Source organism: Hetaerina americana, unplaced genomic scaffold (genome assembly GCF_022747635.1).
Source record: "Hetaerina americana unplaced genomic scaffold, ioHetAmer1.1.p SCAF_2, whole genome shotgun sequence".
NCBI lineage: Eukaryota > Metazoa > Arthropoda > Insecta > Odonata > Calopterygidae > Hetaerina > Hetaerina americana.
In genome coordinates, this window is record NW_027286763.1 from 82,254,793 (window position 1) to 82,276,581 (window position 21,789).

Here is a 21,789-nt window from a genome sequence, read left to right on the forward strand (position 1 = left end):
TTCTCAGAGGGCCGAGAAGATGTGAACGACGAAGAGCGTGCCGGACGCCCGAGCACGTCAACGACATACGAAAAATTTGATAGGTGACGGTAGAGTTCACCCGGTCCTTAGCCCGACGGTGTGTGAAATTAACACATCGGGGCCAGTTCCTTTCCTTGTTTCGATTATGGTTTCCGAGGAAGATCTGGTACCCGAAAAAACACATAGCTTGAGTGGAGCTGAGGGTGCCCGGAGAGTCTTTCGCGGGAATCGAACCCGGGCCCTCCCGTCAGTAGACCACCCATGAACTATAATGACCGACTATTTATATAACGAATATACAGGGTGAGTCAGAATGGACCATAGTTTTAAAAAATCACTGAAGAGCGTAGTAGTCCAACGCTGTACCCCTGGTTACTACCGCGTACACTATGTGCATATTTACTCGTATATATATATATATATATATATATATATATATATACAGGGTCTCACCCAAAAGTGGTAGGACTGATTTTCTCTGGCGCGAACGGAGTGGTGGAGGGGGGTCTGCCTGGCAGGGTAAGGTGGAGAGGGCTCTTAGCAACAGACCAACACCAACCTCAGTCGTCTGCAGGCTGTCGTTGACCGAGGACACCGTTTTTAGTGAAGCAAGATTTTTGTCCGCGTCGAAAAACAAAATGAATCTGAATTTAGAGCAACGTTATTCCGTGAAGTTTTGTGCGAAACTCGGGAAGACGGCAACTGAGACCCTCGATATGATCCAGCAGGCTTATGGGGACGCTGCCTTAAGCCGTTCCACAGTATTTGAGTGGCGCAAGTTGTTTAAAGAGGGTAGGGAGCTCGTTGGAGACGACCATCGCTCCGGACGGCCGTCGACGGCAAGAACCGACACGAATGTGGACAGAGTGAGGACACTGCTGAACACAGACCGACGCTTAATCAGTGAAGAAATTGCAGACCAGTTGTGTCTGTCTGCATCCGACGTCCAACGCATTATTTCACAGGTTTTGGCCATGCGCAAGGTGTGCGCCAAGATGGTGCCGAAAATTATGAGTGTCGACCGACAGGCAACGCCTGCTCCTGGCCAAATACGGCGTTGCCACGTTGCCCCACCCGCCCTATTCTCCCGATCTGGCACCGCCGGACTTCTTCTTCTTCTTCCCCCTGATGAAAAGACAGCTCAAGGGACGACGTTTTGACTCGATAAAGGCCGTTCAAGAGGCTTCGACGAGGGTCATCAACGGCATCCCCAAAGAAAATTTCAAAGTAAGTGTGTAGCAGCTTAAAGAGCATACTTTGAAGATTATTAAGTCGATGTAAGTATATCGTCAATACAATTCTTGTAAAAAAATCAGTCCTACCACTTTTGGGTGCGACCCTGTATGTATATATATATAATGGGGATACTGATTTTATGAATTGTCCACTGACTATCATTCCTATCTCCAATTCTTCCCATGCCCCCAATACAGGTTGCGGATTAGCCTCCTATCCCTCCAATCTATTCCTAATTTCTGCTATACATTCATTAGTTTTCCTATTCATTGTATCAAACGCCTTACCGAAATCTACGAACCAGGCAAGTTCTTCCTGATTGTATTCTATCGAATATCCCTCTCAATTATTGATCTACTGCAATGGCATCACGCTTGCCCCTCCCCTTCCTGGACCCAAACTGATCATCCCCTAAGTAATCATTACGCCTGCTCTCCATCCTTATGTTGATGATCCTAAGAACCACTTAAGCTAGGTTGGAAATCAATATTATTTCTCTGTAATCCTCACATGATGTAGCCTTTACCTTTTACGGAATAGGAACTAACACTGATCTCACAAAGTCTTCCGGCGAGATTCCTTCCCCATAGATGCTATGAATCAGTCCATATAGACTTTTCCTCCCACATTTTTCTAAACCTTAAAGTAGTTCCGCAAGAATGTTGCCTACCCACACTACCTTTTTAATTGCATCTCCCTTAAAGCCTTTTCTATCTCATCGTCGAGTATGCCTAGACCTAAGCTATCTTCCTCTACGTGATGTTCTCTTTCTATGTCTAAATTTGTTGGCCTAAGTTCTTTACCATGCCATTCTTTTATATATTTCTTCCATATCTCTTGGATCTTTTCCATGCCCACTATATCTTACCCGACTTATCTTTAACTATTAGCACAGACCTTCCCTCCTTACTTCCCGATAGTGATTTAACCTTGCTGTATAGTACCCCAATTTCACACTTCCTCTGCAAACATTCCATATCCTCCCACTGCGTGTTCCACCACTTCTTTTGCTTTATTTGTTTGCCCGGCTCAATTTATTATTGATCTCTTTGTACTTCATTTTGCCTGACTCTGTGTTTAAATTCTTCCATTTTCTTCTCTCATCCATCTTTGCAATCATCTCATCCGTGATCCATGGTTTCCTAGTCATTTTCCCATTACCGGTTTCTATCGTTTCTTTTGCGGCTTCCGATATTCCTTTCTTGATACCTTCCCATTTTTCTTCGCTAGTACTCAGCTCTTTACCGTCCTCCATGATTTTCTCTACAGCCTGCTGGTACTCCTTCCTTGTCAATCCATTTAATGCTTCCACATTCCATTTCCTAACCCGCCGCCTTTATCTTTTCTTTTTGAAACGGACTCTACACTTCATAACAACTAAATTGTGGCCAGAGTTCGCATCCGCTCACGGGAAGCTGTGCGAATTGATCACAATGTTCCTGAACCTGTGCCTAACCAGAATATAATCTAACTGATACCTTTCGGAGTCACCTGGCATTTTCCATGTATACCTACGCCTTTTGCAGTTTCAAAACCAGGTTTTGGTGATGACTAACCCCTGTCTTCTACAGAATTCAATCGCTTTCTCCCCGCGGTCATTCATTGTACCTGAACCGTCCCCCACCTCATCACCATCTCTTCCTTCGCTTACCGTCGCATTCCAATCCTCCATCACTATCAAATGTTTACCAGCAGGTACACACGCGATTATGTCCTCTAACTGATCGTATATCCTATCGACCTCTTTCTCCGTATGGTTGCTTGGAGGCATGTATGCCTGAACAGTGACCGAATTTGTCGGTTCTGTTTTTATTTCTGCTAGTAAAATTATATCCGTTGCTTGCTCTATGTTGACTACGATTATTTCTACCTTTTTATTCAATATTATGGCAACCCCTTGCTGGCTCTCATACCCTCCACTGTATATTACTCTATAATTATCACTCAAGTAATCCCCGCTATCCTTCCATCTCACCTCACATGGACCCAAAATATGTATGTTTACTCTTTTCATCTCTCACTTTATATTATCTAATTTAATGGTCTTCAGCGCTTTCCTAACATTCTAAGTTCCTATTCTAACTAAATTGGTCCTCTTCTGCGTCTTCTGTCCTGCTTCTGTTGGTTTTGTATGGCAACGGTTTCGTGAGATGAGGGCCGTGGAAGCCATGCCTCTCCCGCTACCGGACACGAAACATTAATTGATAAAAGTTTTGCCGAAGGGTTAATGTCTTTGTGAAAATGTTTTTCTAAGGTTAATAGGTCATTAAGTCTTCAGTTCTCTGGAAAATGACGTTAAAAAGTAAAATCCGCGGTCAAAAATGCATTAAAATTGTGTCAGAATAATAACTAAGCATATTTTATTTATCAATATGGATTTCTACAAGGTATAATCTTATGCAATGAACTATAATATGGATTCTGACGTTAGGAACATTGCTGTCGATGCCGTTCGATGAACATGGGTGATTCATGTTGCTTGATGATTATCGCATGCCGATGTATCGTCGCTATTTTAATATTTCTTTTATATCGATGGCCCACATTATAAAATGGACATTAGACAGCCATGAAGATTGAAGAAGGGTAGTTTGCTCCCTGCTCATCCTCTGCCCCTCACCCCTTCAACGTGCGTCACCCCGGGGCACGCCTGCGACCCATTTTCCGATCGTCGGGGTCATAAGGGCTCAGAGGTCTTTCTGCAGCTTCGAACCCGGGTCATGAAGACATACTCCCATTCCTTTCTTCCGCTCCTCGTATCTCAACTATCCGCCCTCTCGACAGGCGTCCAGGCATGGTTGGGTCGTGGTGGGTAGTTGATTAATAATCCGTCGCAGGCTATTGAGATATGCCGTTCATCCCAGAATAAATGGTCCCGGCCTGCCAATAGCATCATCGTAATCTTCGCCGTAACACCTTATTTATATTCAGGCTATGACAAATATGCGCCCTTAAGGGTGTTCGTATCTGAGATATCAGACCTCAGGAGAACAGATGGTACTTGTAATATATTTCACCGGAGAAAACTTTTAAACATTCCTTTGATGGTGAGAGACTGAAGACTTATCTTCAAGCTTAAAGGAAGAATTTTCGAGTAATCGCTAAGCGAGAGGCGTAAATTACGAGAGATACATTCTTCAGTTGTCTCCTATTTATTTAATTCAAGTTTACTGATACCCGAAAGAATGGGTGTTTTCCTTTTTTGTTCCTGGTCATTTAATAATTTTAATGGATGGGTAAACTAAGTTAAGTGAATGGTTTCACGAATTGAAATGAAAGCTATTTATTTTTGCGAATCAGTGTTTATTATAAATTCCTGGGGTAAATAATTTAGTCAGTTTCCCCTTGCCTTCGTCAATTGTGATTTTAACGTGACAGCATCACTAAAATGTCCGCCCACTGGGGGTGTACTGGGGTCAGACGCCTTCGCAGCCGCCGCACTGAAAAAGTTAGCGATTATGAGCTTTTTTTGAGAGAGCGGAAAGCTATATGAAACGTTAAAATGGTGGGGTGGGGCAAAAACTAGATCAATTAGAAGTTTACCTGTTTATCGAGTGTTCTGCACCTAGAAGCTCAAAGTGCTAGGGCCATAATTAGAAGAATTGCGTTCGACAAAGAAGCTTTCGCAAGGGGGAGGGAATTGATAACAGGGACGATGAGCAAGGAGGTTGAGAAAAGCTTTGTGAAAACATTTATATGGACTGTAATTTTTTACGTTGCGGTTAATTGCTCATTGAAGCAAGATGATAGGCGTAGATTGGAGGTGTTTGAAATATAGATGTGGAGAAGAATGGAAAAGGTGAAGTAGGGCGAAATGAAAACAAATGAGGAGGTGTTTGAAATGGTTAGGAAGGATCCCGGTAATGTTGGCAGACATCCAACTGAGGCAAGAAAGATGGGTGCAGAGCGTCTCCAATGGCGACGGATTGTTGAAGACTCCAAGGAGGAGGATAATGTTAGGCAAGCGAGGCAGGGGAAAGAAAAGAATATACTTCAACGGAATGACGAAAGGTAGAATCTATGCGGTATTGAAGGAGGGTTCTGTGTGTTATGGGGTCAGGTTGTATCATAAACGAAACTAATAATTCTAGCGGTGCCATGTTTGTGTCCACCCAAAACCTACTTCAAATGCTGGTCTCTCTTTAATAAAAATATTATTTTATTGGGCATGCACATGGATTTGTTCAATTTATTGCTATTTAACCTTTGAATTTAATGATAAATTCTCTAAAATTACTATTTTAATACCTTGTGTAGGTGTTTAGATTGGAATATATCCATATTTATTATAGATATTAAAATAAATATTTTAAATTCATTGTGATGGTAAGCCGAACAGTTTGATTTGTTTTTCGAATATTTGAGGCATATTAAGTATAATTTTTCAATTTGACCTCAGGTGAAGTAACTAATTTTATTGGTGTACAGAGTAACATTGTTTTAAATAATGTTAAAGTGAAAAAATGAGAGCTATATGAAATCCCCACAGTTGCATATCATTGGCGATTTTGAATGAATGCTTCGTGACAGAGGGATCAACTACAAATCCAAAAATAAAAGGATTTTTTTGGTGAAATAGGTAATCTTATGAAACGGCACTTTCTTATTTTATAAGAGATCCCTCATTTCTTAAAGGGAAACAGTCAATTCCAATTCCACAAACACTTTTACATTTTATCGTTTTTCTCCGGGAGTTAGAAAAGATGGCAATAATGTATTTCACCCAGCGTTTTTAATTTGAAATAATGATGAAAATGAAGTGATAAAGTGAGGTCTAATTCTATAAAATTGATACGCACATTTAATTAAGTTTTTTCTCCATAGGTCCTTGCCAAAAATATCCACTAGAAGAAATTTCCAAGTGAATAAATGTATTCGAGGAGTTAATAATTTCAATATCTCTACGGAATTTTCATTGAAACCGTTTATTTATTTTTGTCCTTGCGCGAAATTTCTATTTTCATTCGTCCCAAGAATTATTTTTCTTTCCTCAAAATACAAATTTCGAAACTTATTCCGCTTTAATGGAGTCATAAATAACAGGAGATGCCGATTTGGAGCTCAAGATTGATTCAACCCCGGAAATCGCAGTTTCTAATCGGATTAACCGACAGGCTATTTCTATCTTCGTATCCCCAAACCAGGAGACTCCCTTCTCGACGTACCTTGCCCTCTCCTTTACATAATTTTCCCCGATACCCGACTAATAATACCATCCGAGGGATCCCCTAGAAGCCCAACAATGCCCGAAGAAGATATTCTCTCTCCCATGTAGGGTTCGTCCGACATTATAAATAACTTCCATCTGTCAGAGTGCCTATTTAATCCAGTTTCGGTGCGCTAACTGACGTAGATATACAGAAATTGCTCGTCGAAAATATGAATCCGACTCGGTTGAAGGTCGTGGATTTCTCATTAGGATTTGGCCTCAATTCGCCGAGTCTTAAGTCTTATAACCAAGGGGTTCAAAGCCGGGTAATGCCTAAGGACCCAGTCCCGAGTAGTGCAACTTGCTGGGAGCACATTTATCGAGGTAGGTTAAGGTTCGGCTCCTCTGGTGTGTATCCGTCGTTTCAAGCCCAGATGGGCTTAGTCTTAGATTAGCTGTTGTCACATCTATTAAGCCAACGCGGTTTTGTGTTGGGTTCTCTTACTTGAGAGTTCGTAAAAGACAAGTCTACTCTTCGTCGTATGGGATCTGAACTGTAGATTTCTATCATTTGTCTAGAGTGGATAACGCACATCCCTGCTTACTCTCCCACTCACTCATTTTCCCTATCTCGTCGTTGATGTTTGACCTAATTATTCATTAAACAGAATAGTCTACGTGGCCATAGATACCCATAGTCTTTAATATCATCATCAGCAGTATTTCAAACCTAGGATTAGTTTACTGCAGCCCTCCATTCTACTCTATTTAATATCAATTCCCTCAATCCTTGATACCTTTTCTGTTTTTTGTCCTTCTTAATTTTTCCTATGCACATGTCTCTTGGTCTTCCTCGTGGAATCTTCCCTTCTATTTTACCTTCTATCATATTCCTAATCAATCAATTGTGCCTCGATGCGTGTCCAATCCATCTATTTCTTCTTTGCCGTAGAGTTCTCCATATGGTCCTATCCTCTTCTGCTCTTCTTTAAACCCCCTCGTTCGTTACTTTGTCTGTCCATTTAATCTTCAGCATTCTTCTCCAGCACCATGTTTTAAAGGCTTCTATTCTTCACTGGTCCACTTTTCCAATGTTTCAAGTCTCGGAACCATAGAGCGCTATGCTTCACACAGAAGTCTCGACGAAATACTCCCTTGTTTCCTGCCTTAGGTTCTTGAGGTTCATGAATGCGTTCACAGCTTGGGCTATTCCTTGCTTGATGTCGATCAAACTTCTTCCATCCCATGTCATGCTGCTGCCCAGGTAGATGAAGAATTCCACTTGCTCTAGTGTCACCCCTCGGATTGTGATATCTGCATTCAGCTTCTCTCTTCCACACACAAGGATTTTAGTTTTCCTCTTGTTGATGTACATATATTCCCCCAATACTTGATCCATAGCACTTAGAGTTGCTTGCAGGTCCTCTTGCGTTTCCACCAACACTGCGATGTTATCTGCCAACCGGAGCACGTTGATTTCTTCTCCATTTACCTTAACTCCTTTGATACCCAATTTTTGTGTTAATTTTATTACCTCTTCCAGGTATACATTGAATGCTTCTGGCGAGAGGTTGCTTCCTTGTCTTACTCCTTTGTATATTTTGGCTTCTATTTTTCTTCCATTTTTCGTTTGCATTGTTGTAACCTGATTCTTTTAGAAGTTTTGGATATTTCTTCTGTCGTTGTAGTACAATTCAAGCGCTTTTAGTGTCTTGAACATCTTGTTCCATTCGAGGTTGTCGAAGGCTTTCTCCAAGTCCACGAATGCCACATATAATGTTTTATTTACGTGTCTACTTTTTTCGGCCAGAGCTCTCGAGCTGAGAATGGCCTCTCTTGCTCCTCAGTTTTACTGAATTCGAATTGGTTTTCGGAGAGGGTTCCTTCTATCTTTCCTTCTTTTCTTCGACTACTTATCTGAGTAAGTATTTTTAATGCTTGAGTCATCAGGCTCAATTTTCTGTGTTCGTCGCATTTATCTCTTTTCGGTTTCTTCGGTATTGCAAGCATTATACTTTTCTCGAAGTCCTCTGATTTCTTTCCGCTGTCGTAGCTATCTCTGATTATTCCATAGAGGGCATCCTTCGCTTTAAGCCCGAGTGCCTTGATTATTTATCCGTTAATTTTTGTCAACTCCTGGTGGCGTTTTGTTACTCAGTCAGCCTTTCTCAGGTCTACCTGGTCAGTCCTCAATAGATGACGGAATTAAAGCATTGAAACAACTTCCGATAGCCAATGGACATATGGCCATGATCAATGTATATTTTTATAATAAAGGCTCATAGTACGTATTCAAAGTATATAAGCTTTTGACCTATAGAAATATTAATGCGGTTTTTATTTAAAGAAAATGAACAGCATATCTCAGCGTTGCACAGTACACCTGGTTGTTCACTATTTTCCAAGCACATGCTCTTTTTCGTCATGTGTGATAGTTTATTTTTCGAGATACCATACGTCACGCTCTCTGTCTTGGAATTCTAAGGTGGTCTACAAAACTGTAATTCCCCAATAATTCAGTAGGGAGAAAAAGTAAAGTAAAAATATATCTACAGTATTCATCTGCATGTACAGATCGTGCACTGATTGTGGCAACCATTTCGTTTGTGATTGAAAAAAGCAATGAAACCATTTTATTAAATTTTCATTTATTTCACGCCCCTGCAGCTTATACATAATCGTGTCCAGAGGGCTTTATCAAATGTCCTCTCAGAATTCAAGTAGACAGGACATTCAGGGTAGCTTTTCTCGCTATCTTTTTTAATCCATGAATTTAGGTTCCTCTGCGCAGGGTGACAAGCGAATATTCTAGGTGAGGTCCGACCAATACCTCTCTGAAACTTGTTCATTTGAATATTTCCTCACTATTCACTCGTCCGATTACACCAGGTTATTCAATTCACCTCCGGAGATGTTTATAAACTGTTTTCCCCGATTGAGACTCAGGGGTAACCCCAAAGGATTTTACATGAGATTTTCCCTTCGAGCTTACCAGCAAGACAGAATGTATTTCTGTCCCACATTATATTTAGTAGTGTCAAAATAAGGAGTCTGGTGCGTATAATTTATGCAAATTACGCAATATGAATGGCCAATTACTAACCCCACCCATTTGCACACCTTCAAGGATTCCAAGACTCCTTATTTTGACACTGCTATATTTTACATATATCTCATATATCTTATCATATTTAACCGGAAGACTCTGCACCTGACACCCAACACTAATACGTACGTGGGTTCTTCGGTAAGTCCTTCAAATATTCCTTAGGAGATGCAAGAAATGGCGCTCGTAATATCAGCAAAGGTTTGATTTTAGTAAGCCTCATCTCTCACTAGACTGCGGTTAAATTTTCGGCCATACTATATATCACGTGATATTATATTATTAGTCCATTGAAGCAACAAACTTATCTTTACTTAGAAAAATGAAAAAATGAGCTTCGTGCGACGATTAAACATTTACATTTGAAATGCCTAACCCCGAAAGATATCAAAGCCGAGTTGGATGAATTTCGCGACATATATCCGGCGTCAGCGACTTTTTACATTGGGGCAAATGAGTCAAAACATGGACGTACATGCACAAACGATAAACAGCGTTAGGGATGCCCCGCGGAAGTAACTTCATCCGAAATGATTGACGAAATCCACAATATGGTTTGGAGTGTACGACAAATGAAAGTTACGGAAATAGTTGAGGCCACAGGCATATCACGAAGCACAGTGTTTTCAATTTTGAACGAGAAATTGGCTCTGAAAAATCTCGGCAAGATGGGTGCCACGTTTGCACTCAGTGGAGAATAAACGCAATCGTGTGGCCGATTCGAAGGCTGGTTTGGTGCTTTTTTGTCGCAATCCTGACGAGTTTCTGCATCTATACATAGCTGCACTCATGGGTGCACCATTTCACTCCAGAGACAATAGAACTGTGAAAGTAGTGAGTTTTTAAAGGCGATTCTGTTCCGAAGAAGGCGAAGACGGTGAAATCAGCCAGCAAGGTGATGGCTGCGATATTTTGATACGAGGAATCATCTAAATAAATTCCTTGCAAAAAGGATAAGTGATAAGTGGTGAATATTATTGTCGTTATTATATCGATTGATCGAAGGAATCAGAAAAAATGTCCTCATCTGACATAGAAAAAAGTATCTTCTATCAAGACTGCACGAGTGCACACCTGCGCAGTGTTGACGGCGAAAATTATGAAATTTAAGTTCGAATCATTAGAGCATCCACTGTATTCACCATATTTGGCCCCAGTGATATTTTTTTAATTTCCAAACTTGATAAAATGGATCGGCGGAAAACGATTCACGTCGAATAACGTCATCGCCAACACAGATGCCTATTTTAAGGACCGTGTGAAATCCCACTTTTCGGACGGCTTAAAAAAGTTGGAGAAGAGCTGGAAAAAGTCCATTGGGCAAAAAGGAGATATTGTTGAAAAATAAAAATATCTATAAAAAATAAGTTTCTTTTAAAAATAAATTTCTGGGGACTTATTGAACAACCCACATATTGTTGACACCAGTAGTAATTTCCCTACAGCCCAATTAATAATTTTATATCTCCGTAGATAGCCGGCAAATAATCTGTCGTTGTTTTGGATGTTTTGAAGTTGTCACTTATGTGAGAAGAAGATGGCAGTCGGATGTATTTCCATTTCGTCTATATCTACAAAATGTCTGCAAGCCCCCGCAACGGCGTATGGCGGGGGGTGTTAGGTCACCACCCGTTAAAAAAATTATTCATAAATTATCAAGTTTTATTTGAGCTTATAAATCTATGAATACTTTGCCATTTCATCCATATAATCGCTGGTTGTACATCAGTTGACTGTGTGGAACTTGATCGAACGTTAGTTTCAATAATAAGAAAAGCCTTGATTTCTTTATCCATACGATTTTAGGAAATCGTAAATGAATATTTCAAGTTGTGCTTCACAAGTTTTACTCTGTCAGAAATCTGAGGAATGTTTTTGAAAAATATTTTCCAGCGTTTGCCATTGGCCAAAATTATAATGCCTAGCATTTTACATGAGAGGCATATTTATAAGTATAAGTATTAGTGATATCGGTCGGTAATTTTTCTGGATCTTGTTTTTTCCCGCTTTTATTAATGCATGTAACGTAAAATATTTTCCAGTTCAGCGACAGTTTACTTACTGATAAGGACTTTGAAGAATATGATTTGATTTCTCTTAGCGACTCCGTCAATGCTTCCAACGGAATCCTCTCCGTTCTTGGAGATTATTCAACTTTGATGGACAGCAGTTGCTTAGTTAATCCATTACGATTAATTACATCACTTGCAGGTTAATTTTTGTCAGGAATATTTTAGATTAGCTTTAAGTCACCAATATTGATAATTAAATGGTAGTCCACTGTATGAGGTAGGTTTTGTATGAGCACAGACCGAACACCGCTATATTTCTAAGACTTGCCACTATTCTCCTTGACTTTGTACCGTAACATTCGTAAATAAAAAGTTGAAAAATGTTGGCGCCTCTGAGAACCGCACTGACGACCATCAGAGCTCCGTAGTCGGGCACGATACCCCTGGACTACTTCTATCCCCTCAGCCCCCATGTGTCTGAGGAAATTCCTCGGCCCCTCCCCCTGTTCCATGGGAGCGTGGTCCGTTCGAGGAACAATGCTATAGATACGAGACAAACGCACGTCGACACCCGTTGATCTCCGAATACGTCGGACCACAGAGTCTGAAAGTAACCCATACGGGTGATACGGGTAACTTTGATTATCTTCCCGTTGGAACTACGCCTTCAGGAATCCACTTGCTAAATATACATTCGGGAGGGAGATGGTGCTACGACGTGGGTGAGTCCTTTGACGAGACATTCGTCGGGAGCTACTACGTTCCGGAGGATCATTTCTTCTTTGATGCGAGGCAGTTGTTAAAAGAAATATGACAATATGATCTGCTCCTGTTACGTCCTTGGGTATCAGAGGCTATGGTTGGAAATACCCGCAGAGCATATCTCATTACGCATTTAGCGGTTAACTAAAACAATGCATTAAAAATTTGCATTCACTACATTTTGATGCATTGATATCCAAGAAGTAGTCCAGATGAATTCGATGGTATTGCATGAAATCCATCAACAATTCCAAGCTTCAAATTGTTTTCGTTCATAAATAATTTATTCGTTATGAAGAAGCCATTCTTCAGAGCAGGAGGACGCCTTGTCGAAACCTGGGACTTTTCCGGTTCGTCTGATCGCCCTGCCCTCCACGATAGCGGTCGGGCAACCGATAAGTCCTAGGGTCCATCTTGTTTCAAGAGTTTCAATCCACCTCAGCGAGTATTGATTTTTGTTCCCTTGGTTTCAAATCATATCGTTTTTGAGTGAAGGAAACCAAAGCGTCACAGAGCTAACCGTCCCCGAAAACACTTCAGAGATTGAAAGATCGCACCCCAGGAGACTCGAAAAGGGCCCCCTCTCAGATGGCAACTGGCATAACACATAAGAGATCAAGGAGACGACGTTCCTTCTGTTTAATCTTTATTTTGCTATGTTTAAAAACGAAATTCCGCATCCGTAAATAAATTATGCCGTCCCATAAAAAACAGACTATTTCAGTGGCTCGACTAGTATTAGGGTGGGTGACTATGTTTCGCTTAATGACGACGTGTTAATTATAACGATTTCTGGATAAACTTTTTCCAACTATAAATGTAAATGTCCTTTTTCAAACCTTTTCCTCTTAAATGGTTGTCGCCAACATGTCGCGTCAATGAAATATATTTTGACGTTACTTCGTCATATTTAGTTACATAATGTTGAAAGGTGTAAGCCTATAGCGTTTCCTTCAAGATAGCTGGAGGGGAAGGTTGGAGGTATTTTTGTAGGGGCGAGTTAAATGGGAAGGGGATGAATAAAGTAAGGGTTGACAAAAAGTTCTCAATAATATAAAATTTCAGTCCATGGTAGGGGTCCCACTGCCCGCCTAGGTTCCTGAAGATGACGAAGTAACGTCGAAACCTAGGTTGAAATATCAAACATATTAATTATTTTATTAATCTAGGTTGAAATATAAAACATATTAATTATTTAATTAACAGTGGAAGAGTGAATTATTATTTGCGAGGACTCAATCAAGTTTACATTCCACAACATCACGCCTGATTTCACAAAATGGATACACAAACCAAGGGTTAGTGAATGATTTAGGTCCAATAAAGTACAAACAATTTCTGAAGCACGTAGGAAGAATCAAAAGACTTCTTGTTTCCACAGGAAAGAATTTATTACTGCTGACTAGTTTCGTTACACTGTAGCATCATCTGGACTCTTCGTGCTTCACATTTAAATATTTGTTCATTTTTTTATACCTGTATACCCTGCAAGCCACCTTCGGCAAGCAACTTCGGCGTGCAAGCCACGCGGTTCACCCCCTGCCACACAGGGTGTGTGGCAGGGGGTGAACCGCGGTTGGACAATTTTATTTTGATCCCCTATCGTTCGCGGAAAAAATGACACCTTAACTCTATCTGTTCTACGTTTAATTTCTCTAATTTTATTAACATGATCTCTCCTACCGTAGTACGATGGGGGTAATAAAACATTTTTAACGTCACTGCTAAATACACGTCCTTCCAATTTATGCTAGTGATTTATGTAATCTTTAATATAACCTTCGCTCCGTGAGTGATTCCTAACTACTCTAATATTTTGAATTCGCTACTAAGTTAATCATAATAACGTTTTACAAATCTAGCTCCTCTAGGCTGCACGCGATGCAATTGGGTAATTAGTCCAACCTCGTGAGGATCCCATATACTTGCATTAAATTCTAAATTAAGCATAACCAACGATAGATAACACTTCTCTTTGACCTTGTCATCACATTTACCTAGTACTCTTCTAATAAATCCTATTTTTTTGTTAGCTTGTCCATATATTCCCCGCATGTCTTACATCCAGGAGAGATCGTGAGTGAGCGTAACTCTTAGACATTTAATTTAGTCTACACATTCCATTTCGGTGTTCCAGGTGCAGAAGGCGTTCGGGATGGAATTGCCCTTTTTCCAAAAATTCATCACTACGCAGTTTTTTATGTTTAATTCTAATTGCAAAGAGTCGCACCAGCGTTGTATAGCATGAAGGTCATCTGATAAAGCTACTGTGTCCTCAGGATCACGGATTTCACGGTAAACCACTGCATCTTCGGCAAATAAACGCATCTCACTAGTGACTACGGAGTCAAAATGTCGTTAACGTAAAGTAGGAATAAAAAAGGTCCGATGACACTTCCCTGCGGAACACCTGAAGTAACTTCTACTGCATTTGAAATAACTCCATCTATCACTACTCTTTGAACCCGACTATTCAAATAGTCTTGAATTCAACCCCGGATAATTTTTATCTATGCCATATGCTTCTAGCTTTGCGAGTAGTTTACTATCTGGTACTTTGTCGAAGGCTTTCTTAAAATCTAGACAATTCGCGTTCACGGAAATATTGCTCTCTCCCGAAGTAAGAATACTATCATGAACAAAAAGCGCAAGTTGTGTCTCGTAGGATCTACCTTTTCGGAAACAGTGCTGATATTTTACGTATTAACTCTGATTATCGAGGTCTCATGATCGAAGTAGCATTTATGTTCCATGACCTTGCATGAAATGGGTGTGAAGGAAATTGGTCTGTGATTGCTCGGTTCCTCCTTGTCTCCGTTTTTAAACATTAGCGTTATGTTAGTCGTTTTCCAATCTGTCGGAACCTTGTATCTACGAGCGACTTCTAAATTATAATTTCTAGATTCGACGTTATTTCCGAAACTAGATTGTTCCGAAGCGACTTTGTTTTTTGAACTTCGGAATTTTACCACCAATACACATAATGTTTCCTTGACATTACGGATTTTTGAATTTTTAACGAGGACCATCTTCTTATTAACATTGAACCACTTATAAAATTTTCCGTCCGATACTATCTGGTTCGTGTTAATTGAACTATTGCTAGCACTGAACCTCACTTTATATAGCGCTCACCTCATCCACATATGGGTTTCCACAAAGTATCGGCCTCAATTATCTCTAAAAAAAAACAATTTCTGTTGCACCTCAATACATTTCAATAGGTCTCTCACTTCCTCATGTACTTGAGCTGAATCAATTAAACTTATCGCAAAAAAAAAACTTTTTAATAGTTTTAAATGTGAAACAGTGGAGGAAGCATTGGTTATACTCGCAATAAAGTATACTCTATTAACAACACATCATGGAAAACGTTTATGTGAGAATTAAAAATAATGCAGGAAAAAATATCTGGTTCGAGGGAGATAGCTTTGGAAGAGGACAAAACGTCACCAAATTACTGCCTAATCTGAAATGTGAGCCCCTTAAGACTCGAAGCTTAATTCTAGTTAAGCTTACCATAGAGGCACCAACCTGGTGATTTTTCGTTCTCGCAAGAAAGAAATAATCCAAACTTCCCATTAAAACAGCAGGTCGAACAATCTTGGCAAAATTAAAGAGATATACTATGGCACAGATGGACTTTAGGGATTCGCGTTGCCTTTGCCTAAATAACGACCATTGTATAAAGAGACCGAAATACTAGCAAGTAAATGAATATCTCTCCTTTGCACACTACGTCTTGTCTATTTTCATGGCTGTTGTCCCGGCAACGCCCTGCTACATACCCATGTAAAGGCCTGACTGGTATTATATAAACGTAGTTACGGATAATGTGGTGCAAAAGTTAATACAAATATTTTAATGTAGGTTGCGAAGAGACTTCTTCATGTTATTTCTGTTTTTTTTTTTGAAAGGGCGTCGTTAAACGAAATCAAAATATACTCTGTTCGTATCCACAGCACAGTTTATTTAAATAGAGAGAAGAAATAGTTCCGTCTGTTAAGGATGTCTTAAAAAGGGTAAAACTGGTTGCACTTTTTCTATCATTATATTGGATTAAGGATACTTAGAAAGTTTATTTTGATTTCGTGACAATTCTACCTACCCACAGAGTAACGCCTGCCTTTGTGAATTTCACCTCGCGAAATTGATGGAAAAGGATTGCTTCTCTCAACTCAGCTCTCGGATTGGAATAGAGAAATAAAATCACACTGGGATTCCCGTAAAATATAATTACCGAGTAAATCCTAAGTTTTGGATTTTAAGTTTAATCTTTCGGCCATCTCTGAAGCCTTCTTCAGGACAGACTCTGGGGTCACGATCAAACCTGAATAAGGCCTCAGAGAAGGCCGAAAGCTTAAACTTTCTGAAATGGGAGTGTCCTCTTACGGGTTATATATTTTATTTTTGTGCTCTATCGTGTTAAATGTTATATATATATATATATATATATATATATATATATATATATATATATATTGTGACGCGGTATTTAATTTATAGATAAATTTTCCCCGATACCGCGAGACAAGGGAGGCCGTGACTCTACTTGTTTTGAGGGCGCCAGGCTAGCCGCATGGCTAGCCGCAGAGTCACGCCGCTGGCTGTCACCTGGCCCATCACACTCCTCGTCCCAGGGGAGGGCTCGCTCACCTTTGATGTGCCCCGGGGTGGGCAGCGGCTCTTCAGCTGAAATCACGAGGGACGCAAGGAGGCGCATAAAAATGGACTCCGACGAGTAAACTTCATAAGAACTATTTATTATCACAAGAAAAGGTGTGGGCGCTCCCAAGCAAACATGACGCGCGGTGCCGACGCCTGCTGGGCCACGATGTTGGGTGGCCGCTCGGCGGCAGCCGAAGATGGCCGCCTCGCTGTCGACTGCTGGGTCCCGATGTTCCGGTCGGGGCCTGCGGGGGGCCCACACGGCGAGGTCGGTTGCTGGCACGCGCACCCCCGGTGTTCGCAGGCTGTCGGTGACTCGACGATGATAGCACACGACCTTCTCTCTCGGGCATCTCACAACGAACTCTGCTTCCCACGTGTTGGCCGGCACTCTCCGCGCGCGGCGCGCCCCGCTCTTCTCTTTTCTAACATACATTGTCGGCGCCAACAGATAGCGCCCCGCCGTTCTACGGCTCGCGAGAGGGGCGCGCGTATTCGAACTGGGCAAGTGACGCTGCGCCAAGCACAACGTCACATACTCCCTCCCTAAGCCGGACACTCGTCCGAGTGGACCGCTTACAAACGAGCCTGCAACTGAAACCTATGAACACAATATAATAACAACAATTTCACAGATTTCTACCAGTAGTTCACTCAGTTTTGAGATTCTGTCTTCAGCTATTGGATAGAAAATGGATAGCACAACTTTTTCTAATTTTAACCACATTCTCTATGAACATCAAGTAATACATTTGGTATGAACAAACTTTTGGCATGAATCTTTCATACATTCCAAGGGAATTTCTCACAAAATTTCAACAAAAGCATCACTCGCTCAGATAATTCACTCTATAAAAGGCAGTACGTCCTCAGCTCAAACACATCACACCTCGTTTGCAAACTTTCATTCACCACAATTCAAGGGCTATGTGCCATAGCAACAATAATGTCCGACAGAGATTTTCACATTATTGAAAAATACATCGCTCACTTTGACTCACAGACCAGATAACATGAGGCAAACACACAATGCTGACCTATTACATAATACCAAAATTCATAAGGAATTTTTTTGAGAGTGTGCTCCTTGGGCTTGGCGCTCGGAGAACTCACCACTTTGACGAGTGGATCTTGGTGCTATATATCGTTTCAAGTCACCAATATCTACTTTCGCGTTTTGCTTATTGGAACGCGTTTCTACTATATAGACTGTTGGAGACAGTTTTTTTAGTATCGCGATTGGTCCTTCAAATTTAGGGGCTAGCTTGGCTGAAAACCTATCAATCCCACTGGACAGATGGTGGGTCCTACGCATTACTAGGTCTCCTACATTAAATTCGATGTTTCTTCTACCCTTATTATACGCTCGCGCCTGTTTTTCCTGAGCTTTCTCTATGTTCTCGGCTACTAGATCTCGTAACAAGCCTAACCTATCGGCCCTCTTTTTCCACGCTTGTGGATCCAATCTGCTCTCTATGCCTTCCCCCTTCTCAAGCTCGCGCCGCAAACTCTTCACTGGCAGTGGATGCCTTCCGAAGTTCGAGTAGGCTGGCGAGATCTTAGTCGAGGCCTGCTTCGCGGTGTTGACTGCATGCCTTAGTTCTTGTAAATGCTGATCCCAGTCTCTATGGTCTTTTTCTACAAACATCGCGATGGCCGTCTTCAGCGTTCGATTGGATCTTTCCACTGGGTTTGCCTGAGCATGGTATGGAGGCGTTGTTGTATGCGTTATTCCATACTCTGCCAATGCTTCTCTCACGCATTTGTTATCAAACTCTTTTCCATTATCTGTCAAGAGATACTCCGGCGTTCCCCAGCGAAATAGGACAAGCTCCTCAAGTGCTTTAACCACGTTGGCCCCTGTAGCAGCCCTGACCGCCTTTAGCTCCACCCATCTTGAAAATAAGTCCTGAAAGATTATTAAGTACTTGTTCTTGGCTTTGCTAAGCGGAAACTCCATGAGATCTGCTGCTACGATGCTCCATGGCCTCTCTACCGTTCTTTTACCCAATAGTCCCTGAGGCGCTTGCTGCGACGTTTTGAACTGTTGACAGTCCTGACATTGCCTCACAAAGTTGTGAATGTCGTGATAGGCCCCTCTCCAATAGTAATCTCGTACGACTCGATCGAATGTCTTTTCCACTCCGAGGTGGCCCGATGAAGGTTCACAATGGGCATCCCTTATGACCCGCTCTCGACATTCTTTTGGAAGCACGAGTTTCCAGCCCTCTTCACAATCAGCGATTGGATCGAGCAGCTCATCGTACTTGTAACGATACAAGTGGCCCGCTTCGACCTTCCAATTTTTATACCTCTCCGGATATTTGCTGACTTCCTCGACTCTGCGTTGGTAGTCCTCATCCTTTACTTCCGTAATTTCAGCGATCTTCTCTTCGCCAGATAGTTGCTCGTACATACGAGATAGTGCATCAGGCAAATCATGGATTTTACCTCGACGATGCACCACCTCGAAGTCCCACTGCTGCAACTCCAGCGCCCACCTCGCGAGCCTACCCGTAGGTTCCTTGAGATTTCGTAGGTATTGGAGTGCGGAGTGGTCTGTGATCACGAGGAACTTGTAGCCCTCTAAATAAGGCCTTAGTTTTTTTATGGCCCATAGAATAGCTAACAACTCTCTCTCTGTCGTCGTATAGTTTTTCTCAGCTGATGTGAGAACTCGGCTGACATAAACGATTGGATGTTCTCCGTCCTCATTCACTTGAGAAAGAACACCTCCAATTGCTTCACTACTCGCATCAGTTTGTACGATGAAGGGTTTAGAGAAGTCCGGCCTTGCCAAGACCGGGGCTTCTGTAATGGCCCTTTTGTATGTCTCAAACGCTTTCTGCTGTTCCTCTGTCCATTCCCACTCTTGACCTTTGTGCAATAACTTGACCAATGGAAGCTTGATTTCCGAATCGTCCTTTATGAACCGAGCGTACCATCCAATCATACCAAGAAATCGTCTTAGTTGTTTGAGGTTAGATGGTGCTGGATAATTCACGACTGGAGCTATCTTTTCCGGATCTGGTCTAAGTCCCTCCGCGTCTAACAGATATCCAAGATATGCAGCCCTGGTACAACAAAACTCGCTCTTCTCCTTATTGATTACTAGCCCTGCCGTCACACTCGCTAAATTCACTCTAGGCGTGGACTCCACGCCGACTCCCCCTCCCTGAACCGGACACAGCCTATCAAGTTTGTCCTCAATGGTTACAGGGTATATCACACTCTCTGCTTGCTTTGGCGGCTGGAGACAGGCTGGCCTGTTCGATCCTACCAAAGACTTAACCCTTTCGCTTTTTTCCGACCAAACGGATTGGCAGAGCGGAGCTGACTCCGTCGACCAATGCGCCTTCTGCCCCATATGCGGTTGATTTGATGGGCGGAGACGGGCTGACCCGCTCGGCTCGGCGAAATCAACGGCTGGACAGCAAATATCAGCTTTGCAGTGGAGGTCGGCCGTCCGTCTCGACTGCTCAGCTGGAGAGCTTTTCCTGATAGCTCCATTGCATTGGCCAGATCGATAGAGGTTGGCTGTCCACCTCGATCTGTAGATTTCTTCATCCTTGATCTTTGCCAACGCCTCAGATGGGTGGTGGATGTTGGCTGTCCAACTCGACCTAGGAGCAGATGTTTCATCTGGCCCATCTGAGTTTATCTCCCTTCCTTTCCCTATACAATTCTTTATTCCACTATTTACATCTCCCTTGATCGAATTTGGTTCGCAGAATTTGGCTGTCCAACTCGGCTTTTCCAAAATCGAATCACCATTTCCTAACCTAATCGACTTATTCCTATGATTATCTAGATCTAATTCAGCCGTTTCGTGTTCGACGGATTGGTTTGGGGGGAAGCCGCTTGGGCTAGGCGACTCCCCGCTTGTCCGTTTTCCTGCCGAGTAAACAGATGTTTGCAATTAGGGCAATTAATTGCCAATAAGCCGACCTTGCCGCAAAGTTGGCACTTTCCTCGTGTCCTACCCTGTCGACTGGGGCAATTGACACTGATATGCCCTCTTGCGCCACAGCTGAAACACTGGACTCTCGGGCACACATTTGCCCTATGTCCCGACTCTCCGCAGGAATAACAAGCTCCGTCAAAGCCCGGTCCCTGGTCTCTCGCCTGTGAAGGCCTAGACAACGTACGTCTCGTTATGGCCCGGTTGTCCCATCGGCCATTGTAACCTGCCCCAGAGGAGCTGGGCGTGACCTCTCTCGGAGAGGACGGCTCGCCATTTTTCCCCATAGTGGGCGGTATTCTCCCTCCTCCATCCGCGATGGACTTTTTCTTGACCTCATTGGGTTGAAGTTCATTAACAATGCTGGTCTTCTTATTCATTTCCTCCACATTACTCCCCAGGGCCCCTACTTTCGCTAGTTTTCTCGATCCTTGCTCTTCTCCTTTCCTCACATAAGCGCCAGTCGTGATTAGCGACTCGCTAGCTGGCATAGGATCATGATAACGAGCATTGATTGCCATTCTTCTTTCATACTTATGACCACAATCCATCAGCTCATCCAACGTCTTAAGTCGTCGATCCTTTATCTCATTTCGATATTCTGGAAGTAGATTGCTCAATGCGACCTTGAGCAGTTTCCTCTCTGACAACGGTTTCTTCAAATATTTAGAAAGATGTTGTAAATTTCCTATAAATTCTGCTATCTTCTCCTTCCTCCCTTGGGTTCTATTGGTAATTTCCCTCATCACTTGCTCTTCGTCCCACTCTTCGACGAATCTCTGTTTAAATCGTCGTTGAAAGTCATTCCAGTCTTTGATGTACTCCTCCGTGGCCGCATACCAGTTGTAAGCGGTATCTCGAAGAGTAAACGGCA